Source organism: Dipodomys merriami, unplaced genomic scaffold, assembly GCF_024711535.1.
Source record: "Dipodomys merriami isolate MVZ:Mamm:240054 unplaced genomic scaffold, mDipMer1.0.p SCAF_17, whole genome shotgun sequence".
In the NCBI taxonomy this organism is placed as follows: domain Eukaryota; kingdom Metazoa; phylum Chordata; class Mammalia; order Rodentia; family Heteromyidae; genus Dipodomys; species Dipodomys merriami.
The window spans coordinates 1922503-1941394 of NW_027203048.1; the positions used below are offsets into that span (position 1 = coordinate 1922503).

Below are 18892 nucleotides of genomic sequence, written 5' to 3' on the forward strand. Positions count from 1 at the left end.
TAGTCCTTACACACACATGCATATGCATGCATGCACACTCACATTCATACTCTCTGATCTGTCTTTAATTCTTCTAAGAACTGTTTTCATTTCCCCTTAACCATTTTGCCTGTCTCCTTCTACATTTTTTCTATTTATTGGGACCTTCAAGCATATTTTTAACCTGTAAACAATAATTTTAGAATATCCTTTTGTCCTATTGAAATTAAATTCTGATGCTTCCTTGAGAAGTCCTGAGTAAATCCCAGAATTGGGTAGGACTTTTGATTCCAATCTTCTGAGCTCGTTTTCTGGCTTATGAAAATGTGAATAGTATATTTACCTTACAGGTGTACTGGAACAACTAACATAGCAATGCATATAAAGCATCAAAAAGAACTTAACACCCAGTAAACAATTCCTTTCTCTTGCAGTCCTCCTCTTCTTCACCTGCCCATCTCCCTTCTCTCCTTCCTACCCTCTCAGTGTTCATCTCCCTACTTCTTCTCCACTTGCATTTGAGGAGTCCTGTTGTATTTCCCCAAATACGCTTTTCCTGATGGGCTAGTAACTAAGTAAGATGTAACAACACCTATCTCAGGTAGCCTGGTATGGTTCTAGAAAATTTATGCTAAGCAAATCAACATAAGATCCTAGATCTGTTTGGAAAAGCCCTTCCGTTGGTTCCAGACATGCCTTTTACCTAAGTTTCCAAATATTTTAGTGACTAATATTCATTTGATGAACAATCAATCTCCTCCCACTCCAGTGGCTCTATAGTGCCATTTATAAGTAATATCAAATGATATTGGTCTACTCTTAAATGTCCTCTGATCTTCATTCTATTTCTTTCCTTTACCTTTTCCTCCAAGGTAACTTTTTCACCTGTAAAACACTCCAAGAAATACCATACCGCATTTCTTATGAAACCTAAGGCCTCAAGCCTGTTAGGCAAGTGCTCCATTATGTGAGCCTTTTGTTTGTTTGTTTGTTTGTTTGCAACAAGGTCTCACTAATTTTGCACAGGCTGGCTTCAGTGTTTCAATCCTCCTTGTCTCTGCCACCTGAATACCTGGGATTACAGGAGTTTACCACCACACCTAGCTCCTACTTTGCCTCTTGTTCAAGGTCTGGCAGTGTCACTTTCATACCCTTTGTCCATCAAGTAAATGTCTATAGAATAACACTGAATAAATGGCAGAAAGAGAGGCCACCTTGGTGCACACAAATCATGTTATAGAAAATGGTTCAAGCCAGGATTAACCCATAAGCGCCTCCATTTGCTGAGGGTTTGTAGAAGTGTGTTTTAATGAACATTGGCAGTAGAAGGGATTGAGCTCTTGGCCTCATGCTTGTGAAGCAGGCATTTGCCACTTGAACCACTGCATGTCTCCCTTTTTGAATTGGTTATTTTTCAAGGGTTTAGCTTTATGCCCAAAGCAGCCTGGGCTGCTTCCTTCCTACTTGTACTTTGTTAACAAGAGTGTGCCATAGCACCCAGACATTGTGCTCTCCTGATAGTTGGGATAACAAGCACATACCCAGCCATTGGTTGAGATGCAGTCTCAGAAACTTGTATGCTCAGACTGGCCTTGCATTGAAATCCCCCTATTTCTGCTTCCCAAGAAGCTAGAATTACGGACTTGAGCTTTACTTTGCTTTATGTTACATTCCTATGTTTGCATAAGAATGTTTGTTGAAACATACTTATAACTAGTAAAACAGTCTAGGAAACGCCGTATATTTCACCATAGTCCTGAAGAACTGGAGAGCTGGAGAGGTAGTGGTAAAAGACAAAATTTGAACTACATGAAATCTGCGTACAAGCAGAGGACTCATTAAGCATGACTTTCTGTCATTACTACTTGCTCTAAGCATCATGGTGTTCAGCTCTGAGTTTTCATTTCCTCCCATTTCCTTTGTAGCCTCCTCATGTGACAAAAAAATAAGATACATCTACTGTACCAAATTAGGATTACTGGGGGAAGGAGGTATTTATAAACATACACTATAGACTGGATAGTACCATACAGTGGTAAGGAATTTCTTGTTATCAGTAATTATTTTTTAAAAAATAGGTAACTCAAGAATCATGATGCTGAGTTTGTGCTAAATCATAAGAAAGTTATATCTGCTGAAAATAAATTCTTGTCCTTTTTATACCCTGGCTCCACATCCTGGAATAGTATGATCACTCTATCATAATATCAACCATGTCTTCTCTGTTAAGATGAAAAATTATTTTTTGAAGTGAAATAATCTAGAGAGAAAAACCTTATATTGTTAAAAAGCTGAGGAATATTTACTTGAGGATTTCCTGTGTGGATGTAGAACTTGAGCCTACAGCTATTTCCAAAAAGATTCTTATTGGAATTCTTTTTTTTTTTTTTTTCTGGGTCCGGTCACGGGGCCTGAACTCTGGGCCTGGGCGCTGTCCCTCAGCTCTTCAGCTCAATGCTAGTGCTCTACCACTTGAGCCACAGCACCACTTCCGGCTTTTTTTCTTTTTGCTTATGTGGCGCTGAGGCATCAAACCCAGGGCCTCATGCATGCAAGGCAAGCACTCTACCACTGAGCCACTTTCCCAGCCCTTATTGGAATTCTTATTCATGGTCATGCTTGTACAGTTATTCTAACACAGGCTTTGGAAATACATTTTATTCATCCCTATGGGGTTAAGAGAGACCTACAAAGGTAATTGGACCTTCTACTCCTGGAACCAGCATGTGTATATAGATCCCTAACCCTCACAGAGAAACTTCCAGAGAAATCTAAGTCTTATGCATTCCTATGCCCACAAGGGAACCAGTCTTGGCCAACCTTTGAGCCTTCTTATACAAGCTAACAAGGTCAAGTTGTCTACATGGGGACTGTGGAGATCATTTCTCACGAGCTGTCCACAGCTCTGATTATCAACACCTAATCCTTCTGTAGGAATCTTTCCCTTGTTCTTCTAGCCTAAATTATCTCTGTCCTCTTGCTGTACCTGGTTGTCCTTTATAATCATGTGTCCATCATGTAGCCCTATGATAATGAGAAACAACCTGGGTTATCTGACTTGTCACAGATGTAACTAAGATACATTGGCTCTATTCATCAAGTTGGCCCATTTCCTTTGTAGCCTCCTTTTTTTTTTTTTGCCTCCTGCAAGGGATCTACCAGACAAATGAAGAAAGCAAGCAAGTAATTTCTCCATTGCTAGAGCAAATCCATTGTTCTAAATTAAGCTCAAAAAAGAGAAAGTAGATAATTTTATAATTTTTTGTAGGTCATAGCGCTTGAACTCAGGGCCTGGGTGCTATCTCCGAGCTCTTTAACTCAAGGCTAGTGTTGTACAACTTTGAGCCACAGCTCCACTTCTGGATTTTCTGGTGGTTAATTGGAGATAAGACTTTCAAGACTTTCTTGCAGTTTTGAACTGTCATCCTCAGATTTCAGCCTCCTGAGTAGCTAGGATTACAGGCATGAACCACCAGTGCCCCACTATGGAAGGTTTATATCACTCAGTTTTGGCTAGCAGCCAAAGATGAAGTTCTCTTTCAACCAAGTCTTGAGAAGATGCAAATGAAAGCAGGTGTCTTTTGTACCTTATATGAGCTGCCAGTAACTTTTCAAAGAGCATAGCATGCAGTGGGAACTGTGTTGCATATTTATGTACCTTATTTCCTGGATTCCGTGTTGCAGGACTGCAAGGTATGTATTGCAAGGTAAGATTTATTCTATGACAAAAAGGGTCTCAGAGACAAAAGCTCACAAGTTTAGTACAAAATAAAAGTGTTACTCAAACCCTCAACTCATTTCCTTTACCAGTTTACAACCAAGCTATCTAAATGCAAACTTTAAATTCTTTCATTGTGGAGTGTATATACATTTGAAGAGAACAATATGATAAACCCATGCATTATCAGCGATTTTGTTTAACTTCTATTCTTTTCCCTGTCAATGAGTTATTGTGAACAAATTCAGAAAGCATGTCATTTTATGTATTTTTAAAAATATGTATCCATAAGAAGTCTTTAAAAATATCCAAAGTACTATTTACCTAGCAAAAAAAATTTATTTAATATCATTGAATATCTTGGTCAGTGCTTGAATCTCATAATTTTATATTTTATTTAAATCATAATCCAAACAGAATCATCTGTTTACCACATCTGGTGGTGAACAGAGTCTAATCTATTCATCCAAAACAGGACTCTTCTCACTAGAGAGAATGTCATTAAGATAGAAAAAATATAGTTCATAGTTAGACCCAACATTGAACAACTCTGCATTTTGGAGAATGAAATTCATACTTGGAGATTAATTGCAAAGATTCATACAATATCTTTGAAAGTGCTGAGTGCAGTCTCTGGCATGGGGCAGGTCCTCCATGAATGTTAATTTCCTTTCCTAAATAGAGAGAAAAAAATTAAAAGGGGAAGATAGAGTAACTGGCCAAGAAGCTTGAGGAAACTTCTTGGAGCGCTTTGGCTTCTGATCCCTTGAGAGCATTTCCATTTTGTTTCTGGATGGAAATTTGACCATAATTGTGCCAAAGTGGCTAATGACTAGCAGCTCTGAATGTTTCCCATTGCCATCCACAGCTCTGCATCGTTTCCCATTCAATAAAGAAGGAAATTTGTGACTTCACAATTATCTCAAATGCATAAAATAACAATATTATAAAAATAATTTAACTTCATATCAGTTAAAACCAATCAAAGAAATTGAAATATAACCAGGTGCAATTTCTCATGCTTGTAATCCCAGCTATTTGGGAGGCCTATAGCGGGGGAGGATCATAGTTCCAGGCCAATCTGGGAAACAAGTTGGCAAGCCCTCATCTCAGCCAATATAACATGGGCACAGTGGCATGCCAATTATTTCAGGAATGGGGGGATTGAGTTACAGGCTGGTGCAGGCAAAAAACCAAGACCATTTATATGTGTGTGTGTGTGTGTGTGTGTGTGTGTGTGTATATATATATACACACACACACACACACACACACACACGCAAAAACAAAGCCCTAGAAGCATGAGTATCTGCCTAAAAGCACAAGCTTTGAGTTCAAACTTCAGTCTCAAAACAATGGTATAATATGACATATATTAACAGAAGTTGCAATTTTGTTTCAGAGATAACAATATAAAACTAAACAAATAAAAGCAAGTAATACAATTCAGGGCTGTGCTTGCTTTTTGTTCATATGAATTTTGGCAAGTCACTACATTCCTCAAAGTTTCAACTTCTCAGGGTTTAAGACCTACATTCTTAATAAAGAATACTATTAGCCTAAAAATGTCAGCAGTACATAGGAAAGTAGAAAGAAAACTGCACTATATGTTAGAGCCAAATCCCAATTTTAACTCCCACTTAATGAATATGTACCTTACATAGGCAACTAATTTGATCTTTGTCCCATTCTTCTTGTTTGTTAAATACAAATTATAATCCATCTCACAAAATTATTGTGAAGATGAAAAATAATATATATTACATGTTCAGCAGAGCCCTGGTTTTTCAGACACTTATTGATGGCTATTATGATGATTGTTAGTTCTTAATACAAAAGTAGTATTTGCTATTCTCAAACAAGTTTTATTTAAATCAATAAGTTAGATAATTTATAGTCAAAAATACAGAACTGCGTGTATCTGACAGGCACATTCACATTGGGCAAATCTAACAGCATTTGAGAGGTTCTTGGAAAGTTCATCCAAAGTATAGTTGAATTTGGTACATTGTATTCCCAAGGACTCATACAACAATGGCCATAGCATGGTTTTCATGATCTCTGTATGCATTTTTGTAAAGTGAGCCACTTTCTTTGATATTATATGAAAACATTTCCTAAAATGGTACGTGGAGGTTGGCAGTAAGAATACTGAGAGTCTTGTGATAGGTCTGTAAGATTACCTATCTGTACATGGAAACTTGCTGGGAGATGGTATCATTGAAAGACAAAATTCCATTAATACTCCAGCTGGCTTGTCTAAGTTGTAGTGACTGGCTTCTGTGATAGTTAAACTCGGAAGGAAATCATCATTTGGATCTAAAAATGACTTGGGTACCACTGTCATGATGATTGAAATTGCCTTGCTGTGAGACTGTCCCAGCTCTGTGAATAAGACCAGACTGAAGTACATAATTGTGTTTTAATTAAGCAAAGGAGACAGACATTGCTTTTTTTCTTTCAGAAGACTTTTATTCTTATTTTACAAACTCTACATGGTAAAACTAAAGAGTAATTGTTTAGCAGACACTGGCTCCTTCAGATCCCTGGCCTTGATGTGACTGTAAAGAGAGAGGCTCATTGAAATCTTGGAATTATGCTTTCTAACAATTTGGCAAGACTTTTTTCTGAGTAAAAAGAATGTTTGCTCCATATAGAAAACATGGGAGGGCGGGGAAACAGCCGAAAGAAAGAACATCACAAACTCATCAGATTTTCTTGGTTTTAAAGTTGAAACTACTCAATGCTTAAAATCAATGTCCTTCTTTTCTCCTAATATTAGAGTAGAAATATGACTTGAAGGTATATGACTTGTAAATGCCTGATTATAGTTCATTGTGTGCATAGGTAGGTATAGAGGCTCACTTCACTGTTTTCTTACTCTTAGACATTTTAACTTTTTAACATTTTACTAGGAAGTAGCATCATTTTATTTATATAGCTCTGGCCACAGCCTGAGCAATGTTCTGTGTGAATTTCTACCCAGGTCCACAGAGAAATAACCTCTTTGAACCCAGAGTGCTTCTTCACAGGCAAAGGCTTAGGCTCTACACAACACTTGCTTATAGAGTCAGAACATTTAAGGGAAGAGCATTTAGATGAGGCAGTAACTCTCAGAGCCGATTTATAAGCAGATGGCCACATTCAGAAGCACTGGAAACCTTGACTTGATGCAAACCTACCTTAAATTGTCTGAAAATCCATTATTTTTGTCTTTTTGTTTTGGAACAGGAAAGTGGCAGGAGAACTGAGTCTAGGTTGAGAGCCCACCACACTGATGTATACAGTTCTTGTAGCATGCTCTGCTTTCACTTTGCAGTGTTAGCGCTAGCTTCACCACCATCTGCACTGTTTCTGACAGCCATTTTCACAACCAGTCTGTGGGTTTCTCAACAATAGCCCTGACACCCTGTTAGTCTTTGGATCTCTCAGATATCTGCACATTGACAGGCTTTTTGGGAAACACATAAAGATGCCTTAAGATGGATCTTACTGGTTATAGCTCTAATTTATTGATTTATGTTTATATTTTTTCCATTAAAACAAGTTTTGTTAAAAGAAATGAGATGGAAAGCATGCACAAGGTAGAGGAATGAGGAATTGCATGTGTTCATCTCATGCCAGACGCAAAACCCTACTTTCACAGTCTAAAAAAGCATATAACAGGACTTTTTAAAAATCACTCATAAAGCAAGCATATTCTGTGTCTACTGTATGCTAGAATTAAGTTTGGCCCCAGAGAGACAAATACCCTGAAACTTTACGGATGGTTAGTCATGATGTTTAGTGAGATCACAAGCCCAATGTCTACCCAGGCTACATGGTAAATCCCTCTCTAGAAGAAGAGGATGAATAAGAAAATGAGGACAGGGCTGGGATGTAGCTCAGTGGCAAAGCGCTTGGCTAGCAAGTGCAACGTCCTGGGTTCAATCCCCAGTACAAAAAAAAAAAAAAAAGAAAAGACAAAAAATACAGTTAAAAACCCAAACAAAAGAAAATGAGGACAAGGGCTAGGAGGTGGAGGAGGGAGAGGAAGGAGGAAGGAGAAGGAAGAAGAGGAGAATGAGAAGAAAGAGCAAGAGAAGGAGGAGGAAACTGTTCCTCCTGGTCTAAAGCAGGAGCTAAAGTAAATGAGCCTTGTATTTAATAATTTTAAAATGATGGCATTTTGAGCAGACAGAAAATCTGCCCAGTTTCTTTCTCTTTTCAAACATGGCCTCATCTATGTTTTTAAGTAGTTCCAGATCAACAAGTTTGACACCTCTACCTCTCCCCCTCCCCCCCAAAAAATCTCCTGAACCCTTACTTTTGCTTCTATTTTTTTTTCTTGCAGTTATGGGGATCAAACCCAAGTCATTGAATATGATAAACAAATGTTCTATCCTATAATCTCTAGCCAGTTAGCTCCATTTTAACTATCCATAGTAAAGGTATTTTAAAAAGACCTTTATAATACATGCAGATACTGTCTATTTGTCATGAAAATCTAACATTTATGAACTCTTATTTTTAAATCTGTCATTATAGGAAATATAAGCCCTATATGGATACAATTTACTAAAATGAAACAAATTATAAAATATTGCCAGTTCATCACTTCATTAATCAATTAGACCATTAAAAGTGTTTGACTAGCAAACTTCATATAGAAGGAAAATATAAAGGAAAGAAGAAAGAAAAGGAAAAGGAGAATGAGAAGGAGGAGGAAGAGGAGGAGAAAAAGAAAGGAAAGAAGGAAGGAAGGAAAGAAGGAAGGAAGGAAGGAAGGAAGGAAGGAAGGAAGGAAGGAAGGAAGGAAGGATAACAGCAGTAAGAAGTGATAGTGTCACACAGACCTGAATTCAAACTTCAGCATTACCAGCCAGGCACCGGTGGGTCACGCCTATAATCCTAGCTTTTCAGGAGGCTAAATGGTAGAGTGCTAGCCTTGAACAAAAAGAGCTCAGAGACAGCACCCAGGCACTGAGTTCAAGGCCCACAACTGACAAAATGAAAATACTTCAGCATTACAATTTGCCACTCATGTGCTGCAGGGCTTCTGCTGCCTTGGCTGTACAATAGACACTGTTATGTCTACCTTGGGTAGTTCTTGTGAAAATTACATGAGATTCATGCAGTATACCTAGCAGACAGCTGGGGATAGAGAGAAGTACAACATAAGATAGGATTATTCACAGCTATATATGAATAAATAAAACCTATAGTTTCTTTCAGGACTTACATTCAAACAACATGCTAAGATCAAACATTTCTTGTCTAATTCACCAGCGTGTTCTTAGAACCCTGTCCAGTGCCGAACATATTGTAAGTACTCAGTAGATAATCCCTCAATGAGTCCTAGGATGTCAAATTGTTCCTAAGTGCCTAAATAGATGCAAAAGAAAGGCAGAATTTCTGACCATATGGGGAAGGTATTTCAGGGACAAAATGTTTATATCTGACTTCAGTAGCCTGAAGTATTACACTTCTCACAGATGCCTTAGGGTGTTCATGTGTTCCCACAACCCCACAGTAATCCAGCAAGAAGGAGAACTAAGAAGAAATAGGAAGTACACCAGGTCTGTAAATACTAACACATTGGCCTCTTCACCAAGGACTACACCAAAAGTGATACTTACGTATCACCTGAACCATTCAAACAATACAATTTGAATGATCCTTTCTCTATGTGGAGAAAGACATACTCACAAAGATCAAGCAACCTCACCTTGTTTTTATTTTCCTGTTCACTATGTAGCATTTCTTTCTTTTTTCAATTAGAACTTTTTATTTTTTATTATTACCTTTAAGTAGTTTCACAAAGGAGCTGCCGTTTAACGAGGCAGTTTATGAGTATGGTATATCTCTGTCAATGTCACCCCTTTCAACATTCCCACCCATCCCTCCCCTACCTATTCCTTTCTTCACTAGTCTTAATTTTATAGGATAAGCATTGGAGGTTTTTTGGGGGGAGAGGGGTTGTTTTTGTTTGTTTTGGGTTTTTTTTTCTATCATGGAGCCTGAGCTCTGGGCCTGGGCACTGTCCCTCAGCTCTTCAGCTCAAGACTAGCACTTTACCACTTGAGCCACAGTACCATTTCCAGCCTTTTCTGCTTATGTGGTACTGAGGAATCGAACCCAGAGCCTCATGCATGCAAGGCAAGCACTCTACCACTGAGCCACCTTCCCAGCTCGAACTGGAGTTTTGATTGCATTTTCTTCTCTTATTCATTTGTCCATCTTTTCTCCTTGACCCTGCCCCACCCTTTTCAAGTACCCACTTTGGGTGTTTTATTTTGCTGAACTTTGTCTTTGCCTTTCTAAAGAATTACACTATCTGAGTTCTCCCTTTAATCTACTATATTTCAGTTAGTACATCTGTATACACTTGCACATAACCCAACATATTTACTTCTAAGTTTGGAAACTAAATGTAGCTTCCACATATAAGGGAAAATATGCAATCTCTGTCTCTCTGGGCCTGACTTACTTCACTTAACATAATTTTTTCCAGGTTTTTCTATTTCTTTACAAATGGTACAATATTATTCTTTGTAATGAATGAGTAAAATTCAATTTTGTACATATACCACATTTTCTTGATCCCTTTGTCCATTGCGGGGCATCTAGAATGATTCCATACCTTGACTATGGTGAATAGTGCTGCAATAAACATTGTTATGCTGTATGAGGAGCTAGCTCTGTGGCTTTTATATGAGGAACTTGCTCTTTGCTTTACCCATTCATTTATTTGTCTAACAAATATTTATTGTTTATCATTTGCCTCATATTATCCTTCATCAAAATCAGAGTTTAATTGGAGGAACAGATATTAAGCCATCACAATAGGGCATCAGGTTACAATAGGTTACATTGTCATGGGTGAAAATACATGATGATGTAAGCAAATACAACAGGGATGCCTATTTGCAGATGTTGAAAGTAAGAGATTCAAGGAAATCCACTGAGGCCTAAGTGCCCAACCCAGCCTCCTGGGGTTGCCACTAAGACTTGTTTACTGTCACAGGGCCTCACAAAGAGGACTGTGGAAACATTTCCTTTGAGAAGAGGATAATGGATCTTCCTCCTAAGATTTAGCATCACCCATTTTATTCCTCACTTCCAACCTCTATAACAGAGGACAACAGAGCTTTTGATGTTAGTAAATCTCCCAGGGATCCTCCCTTTCTTAGGCAAAATTCCTTGGAGTGGCTTCCAGATAAGAAACTGGAAAACACCTGTCTTAGGTGCTTTCCACACAGGTGCTTTCCCCAAATCCACATTGCTTTCCTGTGGTGTCCATGTGTGGGACATTAAGTACATTACATATACCTGAGCCCTCAGAAAATTCCATGTGCTTTCACAGTCTGTGAGAGAGGCACAGAGAGCTAGGAAAGAATGAAACATGGGTCTGCCCAAACATTCTGGGCACAAAGAACTCAACTGTGGCTAGTGCAAGGTTTGGAGGTGAGGTGATTCTCTGTTTCTAGAGGTGCCCAAATCAGGAAACAGCTAGTAAATGGACAATGGGAGTAGGGATGCTGTTACCAACCAAAGGACCAAGAACCAATAGTGGCAGGAAAATATTGTCAAATATATATATATATATGTATATATATACATATATATACATATATATATATATATATGTAATGTTCTAAAGCAGTAAAGAACCCTGCTCATGAGTAAGATGAGCATGGGCCCACAAAAAGAAATACGGATTCTGCAAGCCAGGCCTTGGTTCTAACCCAGCTCTCTCACCAAAATATTTAGGGATTTGTGAATCATTTTATCTGTAAAATTCAAATAATAATATCAAAGTGGCACTACTGTTGTGGTATTTATATAAATATTGGTGTACAAGTGTCATCTGATATCTTGCCTTTAGAGGTAGTAGTAATAATGATTTTAATGGTAAGATAATGACACAACATAAGGCTAATTTATGCTGTACTTTTGTCTAATGCTTACAACTTCATGGTAAAGATTGCTATTATCCTTATTATGAAGATGAAGAAGTAGAGGCTTTAAACAATATGTAACATACACGCACACAGCCACATAGGCCATGTGTGGTACAGCAGGTAGTATGACTTCAAGCCCATGTGTTAACTGCCCTCCTGTCACTGTCAATACCCATCCTTTATTATAACTACTGACGTAATCACTATGGCCATTTTGTGAAATGCCTGAGACATTGTGGGTTTTTTCCCCTGGGATAAAAGCTAGCAGAGAATTTCAACTTTTGCTGTTACATTGTATCATTTGCTTTTTTATATCAGTTAGATCTCCTTTTTAAATGGTAGAAGAGCCCAAATGAGGATTGCTTTAAGTAAGAGAGAAATTTATTTCTCACACAAATAAATAAATTGAGAGGAAGAGAAACTCAGACTTATGAGACTGCTCATAAAGTTCCTAGGAGCCCACATCCTCTGTTTCTCTGCTGTGCCATCCTTAGCAGGTAGCTGAACCCTGTGGAGCACATGTAGCTATCGTGAACATCTACTGTCTAGCCAGCAAGATGGAGGAAAAGGAGACAAAGGATGCCTTCTTGTATATTAAAAATCCTTCTTCAAATCACACTGAAAAATTGGCATAAATATCAGTCTCCAAAATTTGGTCATATTTTAGCAAAATCCTTGCTAAAACGCTTTTGTTATTGTTCTGTTTTTTGTGTGTTTTTGTTCTTGAGTAAGATGAAACAGGATTGTTGGAGGACTGAAATTTTTCAGACATCCTAGTAGTGGCAAAATTTAATAATTATAATAAATGTCTTAATTTAGATTGCCCAGTTGTTTAAAATATAAAAATCAGCACAGAGGGGTTGGAGGCATGCCTCAATTAGTAGAGCACTAGCTAATAAGCCAAAGTGTCAAGTACTGAGTTTGAGTCCCAGTCTCCCAACTAAAAACAAGAGAAGAAAAATGAGCACAGACAAATGATATTCTAAATTCATGTCTAAGATAACTACATCTCTTACTAAGAACATTATCCCAACTGTCATGAAGTTTCCGTACTCTATGAGCTTTTGTATCTTTTTACCTTTGCCAATTTGACTTCCTTTTGCTTAGATTTATCATATGTAAAATGAGTAGATTTAAATGAAAATATCTGATATACTTCCAGTTCTACCTATCACTGAATGCTGTAGTCAAATTTCATTCTCTTTTTAAAATGTGTTATATGATAAAATCTATTCATGAGCTAGTTTTCCTCAAAAATAGATACAGATTTGTCTTTGATACCCAGTCTTCCCACAGAAAGGATTAAGGCCTTCTATGTTTTTTCAATTGTGCTAGACAATTTGAAAAGGAAACAAAACAAGCAAAGTAAACATCAGAAAGGAAAGTAAACGATCCGCTTTTTGGTTGATTATATACACATACAAAGTTCTCGCTTCACAGCACATATACCAAAATTGGAACAATACAAAGGAGATTAACATAGCCCCTGAGCAAAGACAACTGGCAAAATTTGTAGAAGCATTCCATATTTTTTAAACCCATAGATTCCAAATAAATACAAAATTAACACATTTTCCCCCTAAGAAGGCTAGATTAAGAATAAACTACAAAAGCAAATCATCTTTCCTGTCAGTTTACCAAAAAATGTTTAGAGGGCTAGGGAGGTAGTTCACTGGCAGAGCATTTGTCTTGGAAGTACAAAGCTCTGGGTTCAACTCACAGCACTGTGAGAAAGCACAGAATTCAGGAATGAAAATGTGGAAAAAATATTCTACACACAATAGCAATCAAGATAATAAAAGATATTTCAAATTTTAAAAAATATATAAGATAAAACTAGATGGAATCAGATCACTTTTAGGCAGCTATAGCTGAATAGTGAAAGACGAAGCTAACTTGATCTGAAGTGGAGAGGTATCTAGGAGGAAGATGCTAGCAAATCATGACTGTATTTGTGGTGAGAAGGAAGGAGAAAGAGGAAGGCTGTGTTCATGGGCAGTCGGATGGTGGTACAATTCTTCAGAGAGAGAATCCTTGCCAAGTATCTATTCTTCTTGTGACTTATAACAATACCTCCCAGAAGCTAAACCAGAAAACGACACTCCTTTTGCATTGTTCTAATAGGTTCTCATCAGAACAGCAACGACAAAAAACCGTGACTCACCCTGAATTCTCTCACCCAGCTGGCAGGGTCTGTGATTCTCTTGGACTGCTGAACTGCTATGATTCTATTGAGGTTCAATTCAAACCTCTTGAGGTTTCCTTGGGTTGACAGTTCATGGCAGGTGTTCTTATTCTTTCTAGGGCTGATTATATTTCTAGGACTTCTTTTAATGTCAACTACTTTTTTAAGCTCCCAAGGATAGTGGTCGAATGAGAAACCAATAATGTTGAATAGCTGCTATAATTGAACAATATTTAAAATTAATTCACATTTAAATAATAGCAATGACACTGACATATATTTGAAAAAATGCATCAGTAAGTGAGAGGTTAACTATTAAGCTTGCAAGGCTTAGTGATCATTTGGAGTATGGATTCTTAGATCTTTAGCAATAATTTAATGGGTCCTCTTATCCCTGGATTTCACCCAGGAATCTTATAGATTCTTTTCTGATGATTGTAAACTTTTTTGTTACTGTTTGAAATGAAAAGCAAAGCTTTTGCTAACATTTCCACAGTCTTTAGAAATCAAAGCACTGAATATTTGCTTCCTGATGATACATTTATATAGGTCATCAGATTATATAAGCAGGTTTTTGTTTTCTCTTTCCTTCTAACTTTGGTCCTAAGCTTAGCATTGCAGTAAACCAGTTGTATTGTGTTTTGTTTCATTTTCACCATTGAACATTATTTTGCAGAATGTCTATTTTTAAGAATAAGAGCTAGACCCACAGAGCCAGCAAGAACCAACAGAACCTTAGCCTCAGTTTCTTTTGTGTGAGACTTGTAGGATATCCAAGAAATTTGTCTATCCATATACTGCATTGCAGCTCCCCTCTCTGCAGCTGAGCTCTGAATTATTGTCAAATGATCATATACCACCTGCTTTTCATTCTGAATCCTAGCAGAGCAAGTCTGACTATTTTTACTCCTCCCGGAAGAGTCTTTCCCACTTACCTACCTCATCAGTCTCATTAGCTGGCCTGTGCTAAACCACTTGAGTCAGCATCCCAACCTTGATTGCATATGAAACTATCTCTAAATAAAAACCACTTACCACTACTTACCTGAACGTGAATATTGAAAAAGCCATTTCCATGAAAAACATATTAATAACTGATATGTTCAATGTGGTGAGCAAGGAACAACCGGAAATGTGAGAAGGGAAAGACCCACTTCCTGACAAGAATAATTTAGGCACCATATCCATGCATTACATAATATATTGTCCTTACCACAAAGCCCTGCAGGTTTATGCTTGCAGCCCCATTTCACAGAAGAGGAAAGTGAGGCCTTGATGAAACATGTGTTGTGTTTGGCCACTCAGCAGGTCTTGGCCTGTTTGACTCTGAGCTTGAGCTGTTTGCAAACCCAGAACATCATAGCCCACACTTCTGACTGTTAAGCACAAGTTTTCCATGTGGCCAGTAGCCTTCTGTGAGCCTTCCTTGAGTTCTTCCCACCTATAGGCGCACTGTCAGAGGTACAAAATGAAGGAAGCTATGTCTAGATAGCTGACCAGTGACTGTGTTGGATTTGGCAATGAAACACATACTTATAGTTAAATATACTATCTCACAAGGCTGTTCAGAGTGGTCTTAAGAAATTATTCCAACACTTAAGCTTAGACTTTTGTAAAGACAAGGTATCAACTGCAAATGACCACACAGTCATTTTATGTGCATAAGCCAATGGCAGAGTTACTCTCTTTCCAACTTCACTATGTCTTTCTAGAACACAACTTCAACATACCAAAATTTCTCAAGTTGTCCTATAAACATATGGTTAAACTGTTGCATCTAGTATTTCCAAACACATCAAAAAGCAGCAATTTTCTTAAATGATGTGTTTAAAGCACTTGCTGGATGTCCGTGCAATATAGGCATTGATGAGAAAGATAGAGTCTCCACCATCAAAGCTCAAGACCCCAGTAGAATCACAAATAAGGAAGTTAGGAAGTGGCGCTGTAGCTCAAGTGGTAGAGTGTCGCTACCGCCTCGGCCGGTAATGACAACGCGACACCGGACTCTTCTCTCCGCAGTTTATTCAGGACCTTTTAGTAATCTTCTGACCCCAACCCCGGGGAGAATTCCCCACAGCCTTAAGTACCCGCTGGGTAGCCAACCCTGATACGCCACGTGGGAACCGCCAATAGGTTCAGGTGCACAGAAGCAAGCCAGATTCTTTGCCTTAGCCATATCAGGAGTTGTTTACCACGAGAGCACTCGCCATCGGGAAGGCGGAGGGCGGAGGCCGGCGCCATCTTCCAGGTGCGGCCTCTCGCAGCTCTCTACAGTTCCCCCTTTTTTGTTTAAAGAACACAGATGAGAACAGAGGTCTGATCCCTGTTGTGCAATTGCAAGGACTGCATACAAGCCTTCTCCCAGAGGGTACCTTCTCTAGGGATGACTCAGCCTGTCCATTGATTCGTTTTTCACAAGGACGGGAAAAGGCGAATCGAACCCGTGTGCAATCAAACATGCTCTCCTCGAGGGCAAAACTCATGCCTCTCGACTGCAGTACTTTGGCTTTGCAATCTGTGCTCATTGTTTTAGGGTGGCAAGCCACGCTTAGGGGGACTGACCTGCTCCAATGACTGTAAAGGCTTGGATAATCATGGCTGCACTGCGACGCTGAGAACCTCTAATTTGGCAAATGCACCACAGACATACCAAGGAGGCTAACACCAGGAGGCCTGTCAGGGCTCCCAAACCCGCCCCCTCCTTGAGATGAATCATAGCAGCAGAGATCCATGAAGATAACCCCTCCGCCAATCCGGCATCCACTCGGGTCGAGTTCACCACGACGATGGCAATCCTGAGCTGTTCCATCAGGCTGTCGAACTCCCCAGTTCAATTACCTAAAAGATAACTAGACAACTGTTTAGACAAATTTGCAGCGTTTTTTAAATAGGTTTTTTCCTGGGCCTGAACTCTGGGCCTGGGCGCTGTCCCTCAGCTCTTCAGCTCAAGGCCAGCGCTCTACCACTTGAGTCACAGCGTCACTTCCGGCTTTTTTCATTTTGCTTATGTGGTGCTGAGGAATCGAACCCAGGGCCTCTGGCATGCAAGGCATGTGCTCTACCACTGAGCCACCTTCCCAGCCCTCATTCTTCTGGGTTAATTGCACCACAGCAGCAGCTAAGCCAGCATTAGTTAGTGGTCCGCCCAGCTCTCTGCAAACTTTCATCCATGCTTCTAGTCCCCTATTCTTATATGGGGTTATGGCGGCTCTGCATTCCTTAGTACACTGCTCGTAAACAAGCTGTTTAATTAATGGCATGGCTGCGTCTGGGTCACCAAAAATTCTGCCAGCGGCCTCAACCATACGAGCAACAAAGTCCGAAAACGGCTCCATAGAGCCCTGCAGGATTTTGGTGAGATTGCCACTCACCTCGCCTTTATTTGGTAAGGCCTTCCATGCCTTTATGCCAATTTTATTGATTTGTTCATAAACTTGAACCGGGTAGCCTATCCGCTGATTGGCAAATCTCCCCTGTCCAAGCAGCATATCTCTGTCCCAAGCTGGGTTTCCCCCAGCCTGATTGGCCGCAGCCTCTTCACTAGCAAATTCAATCAAAAAGGCCTTCCAATCTAAATACTGACCTGGGCTCAAACAAGCTCGTGCGAGCCCACTCCAATCACCGGGTGTCATGCAGTGTCTGTTTAGGGCCTCCACCTGGGCTACAGTAAAGGAGGCCGTGATTCCGTATGTCCGCACAGACTCAGCTAAAGATTTTATCACCTTAAAATCTAAGGGTTCATGATACCGCTGTCCCTGTGGATCCTGAAATATTGGACAGGCTAGATGTAACTCGGTTCTGACCGCTTTCCACACGCCTGGGCTGAAAGAACAGCCGGGGCTGCCACTTCCAGGGTCCTCCGCATAGAGCGGAGGGGCCGAAGGTGTGGGGCGGTGCACGGAGGGCGTGCATTCGTCTTTATCTGGGTCCTCTCTCTCCTTCCATTTCCTCCTCTTTCTTATCTTTGTTTTTTCTATTTGTTCTATGATTGATTGTAATTCCTCTGAGTCTGTAGACTCAGAGGTCTCTAGTTCGGCAAAATCAGGGCATGACCCCCCCCTGCTCTCCTCCTTTTCGCTGTTTGCCCTTTCTGATCTTTCTTCCTGCAGCATTTCTAAGGCGGCCTGACCATTCTCTACCGCCTCACTGCAACGCTGGTCCTCGAGACAGCCTCTTATCAGTTTCCATATTGGTCTCACTCCACTCTTAAGCGTTCCTTGTTCAGAGGCAAAATCTAGGTCCCTCCCTAGTTTCTCCCAAGAGGCCACCGTGAGGCTTCCAGAGACAGCGAACCATGGGGCAACGGTGTCACATTCATTCAAAAATCTCTCTAAAGTACTCTTTTTTATTTTTAACTTTTTTGAGTGCAGTAGCTCATTGAGAGCCAAAAAAAATTGGGTGCGAAAAAGAAGCGCCCATGTTTCAAACATTTAAAGCTGATAAACAAGCTTTTACTTTCACTTTTGGCTACTCTATTGACTAGCCCCGGGTTCTCACTCTCTCTTTATCTACCGAGAAGAGCAAAAATCCCCCCCCCCCCCCGCTCTTGTGGCGGATTCCCCTTTTACTTGGGAACTTACTCCCCGCTCTTGTGGCGGATTCCCCTTTTACCTGGGGACTTATCCCCGCTCTTGTGGCGGATTCCCCTTTTACCTGGGAACTTACCGGTGCACCACCCTGACCACAGAGAGTTCTGAGTCCTCGTTGGGGTTATGGCTGAGTCCCCGTACGGGCCGCCACGTGTCGCTACCGCCTCGGCCGGTAATGACGACGCGACACCGGACTCTTCTCTCCGCAGTTTATTCAGGACCTTTTAGTAATCTTCTGACCCCAACCCCGGGGAGAATTCCCCACAGCCTTAAGTACCCGCTGGGTAGCCAACCCTGATACGCCACGTGGGAACCGCCAATAGGTTCAGGTGCACAGAAGCAAGCCAGATTCTTTGCCTTAGCCATATCAGGAGTTGTTTACCACGAGAGCACTCGCCATCGGGAAGGCGGAGGGCGGAGGCCGGCGCCATCTTCCAGGTGCGGCCTCTCGCAGCTCTCTACAGTAGAGCGCTCGCCT

At 40.1% G+C, this 18892-nt stretch overlaps 1 protein-coding gene and 1 non-coding gene across 3 annotated transcripts in view; both read left to right on the plus strand.

The window, feature by feature from the left end:
- The window catches only part of Vsnl1 (visinin like 1), a 114256-nt gene that overhangs the window by 25034 nt on the left and 70330 nt on the right, over window positions 1–18892 (plus strand). The gene's annotated exons all lie outside the window — the stretch shown is intronic.
- LOC138829347 (U6 spliceosomal RNA) lies at window positions 13066–13173 on the plus strand. Its single transcript, XR_011372553.1, has one exon. It is a non-coding gene; the product is annotated as a U6 spliceosomal RNA (small nuclear RNA).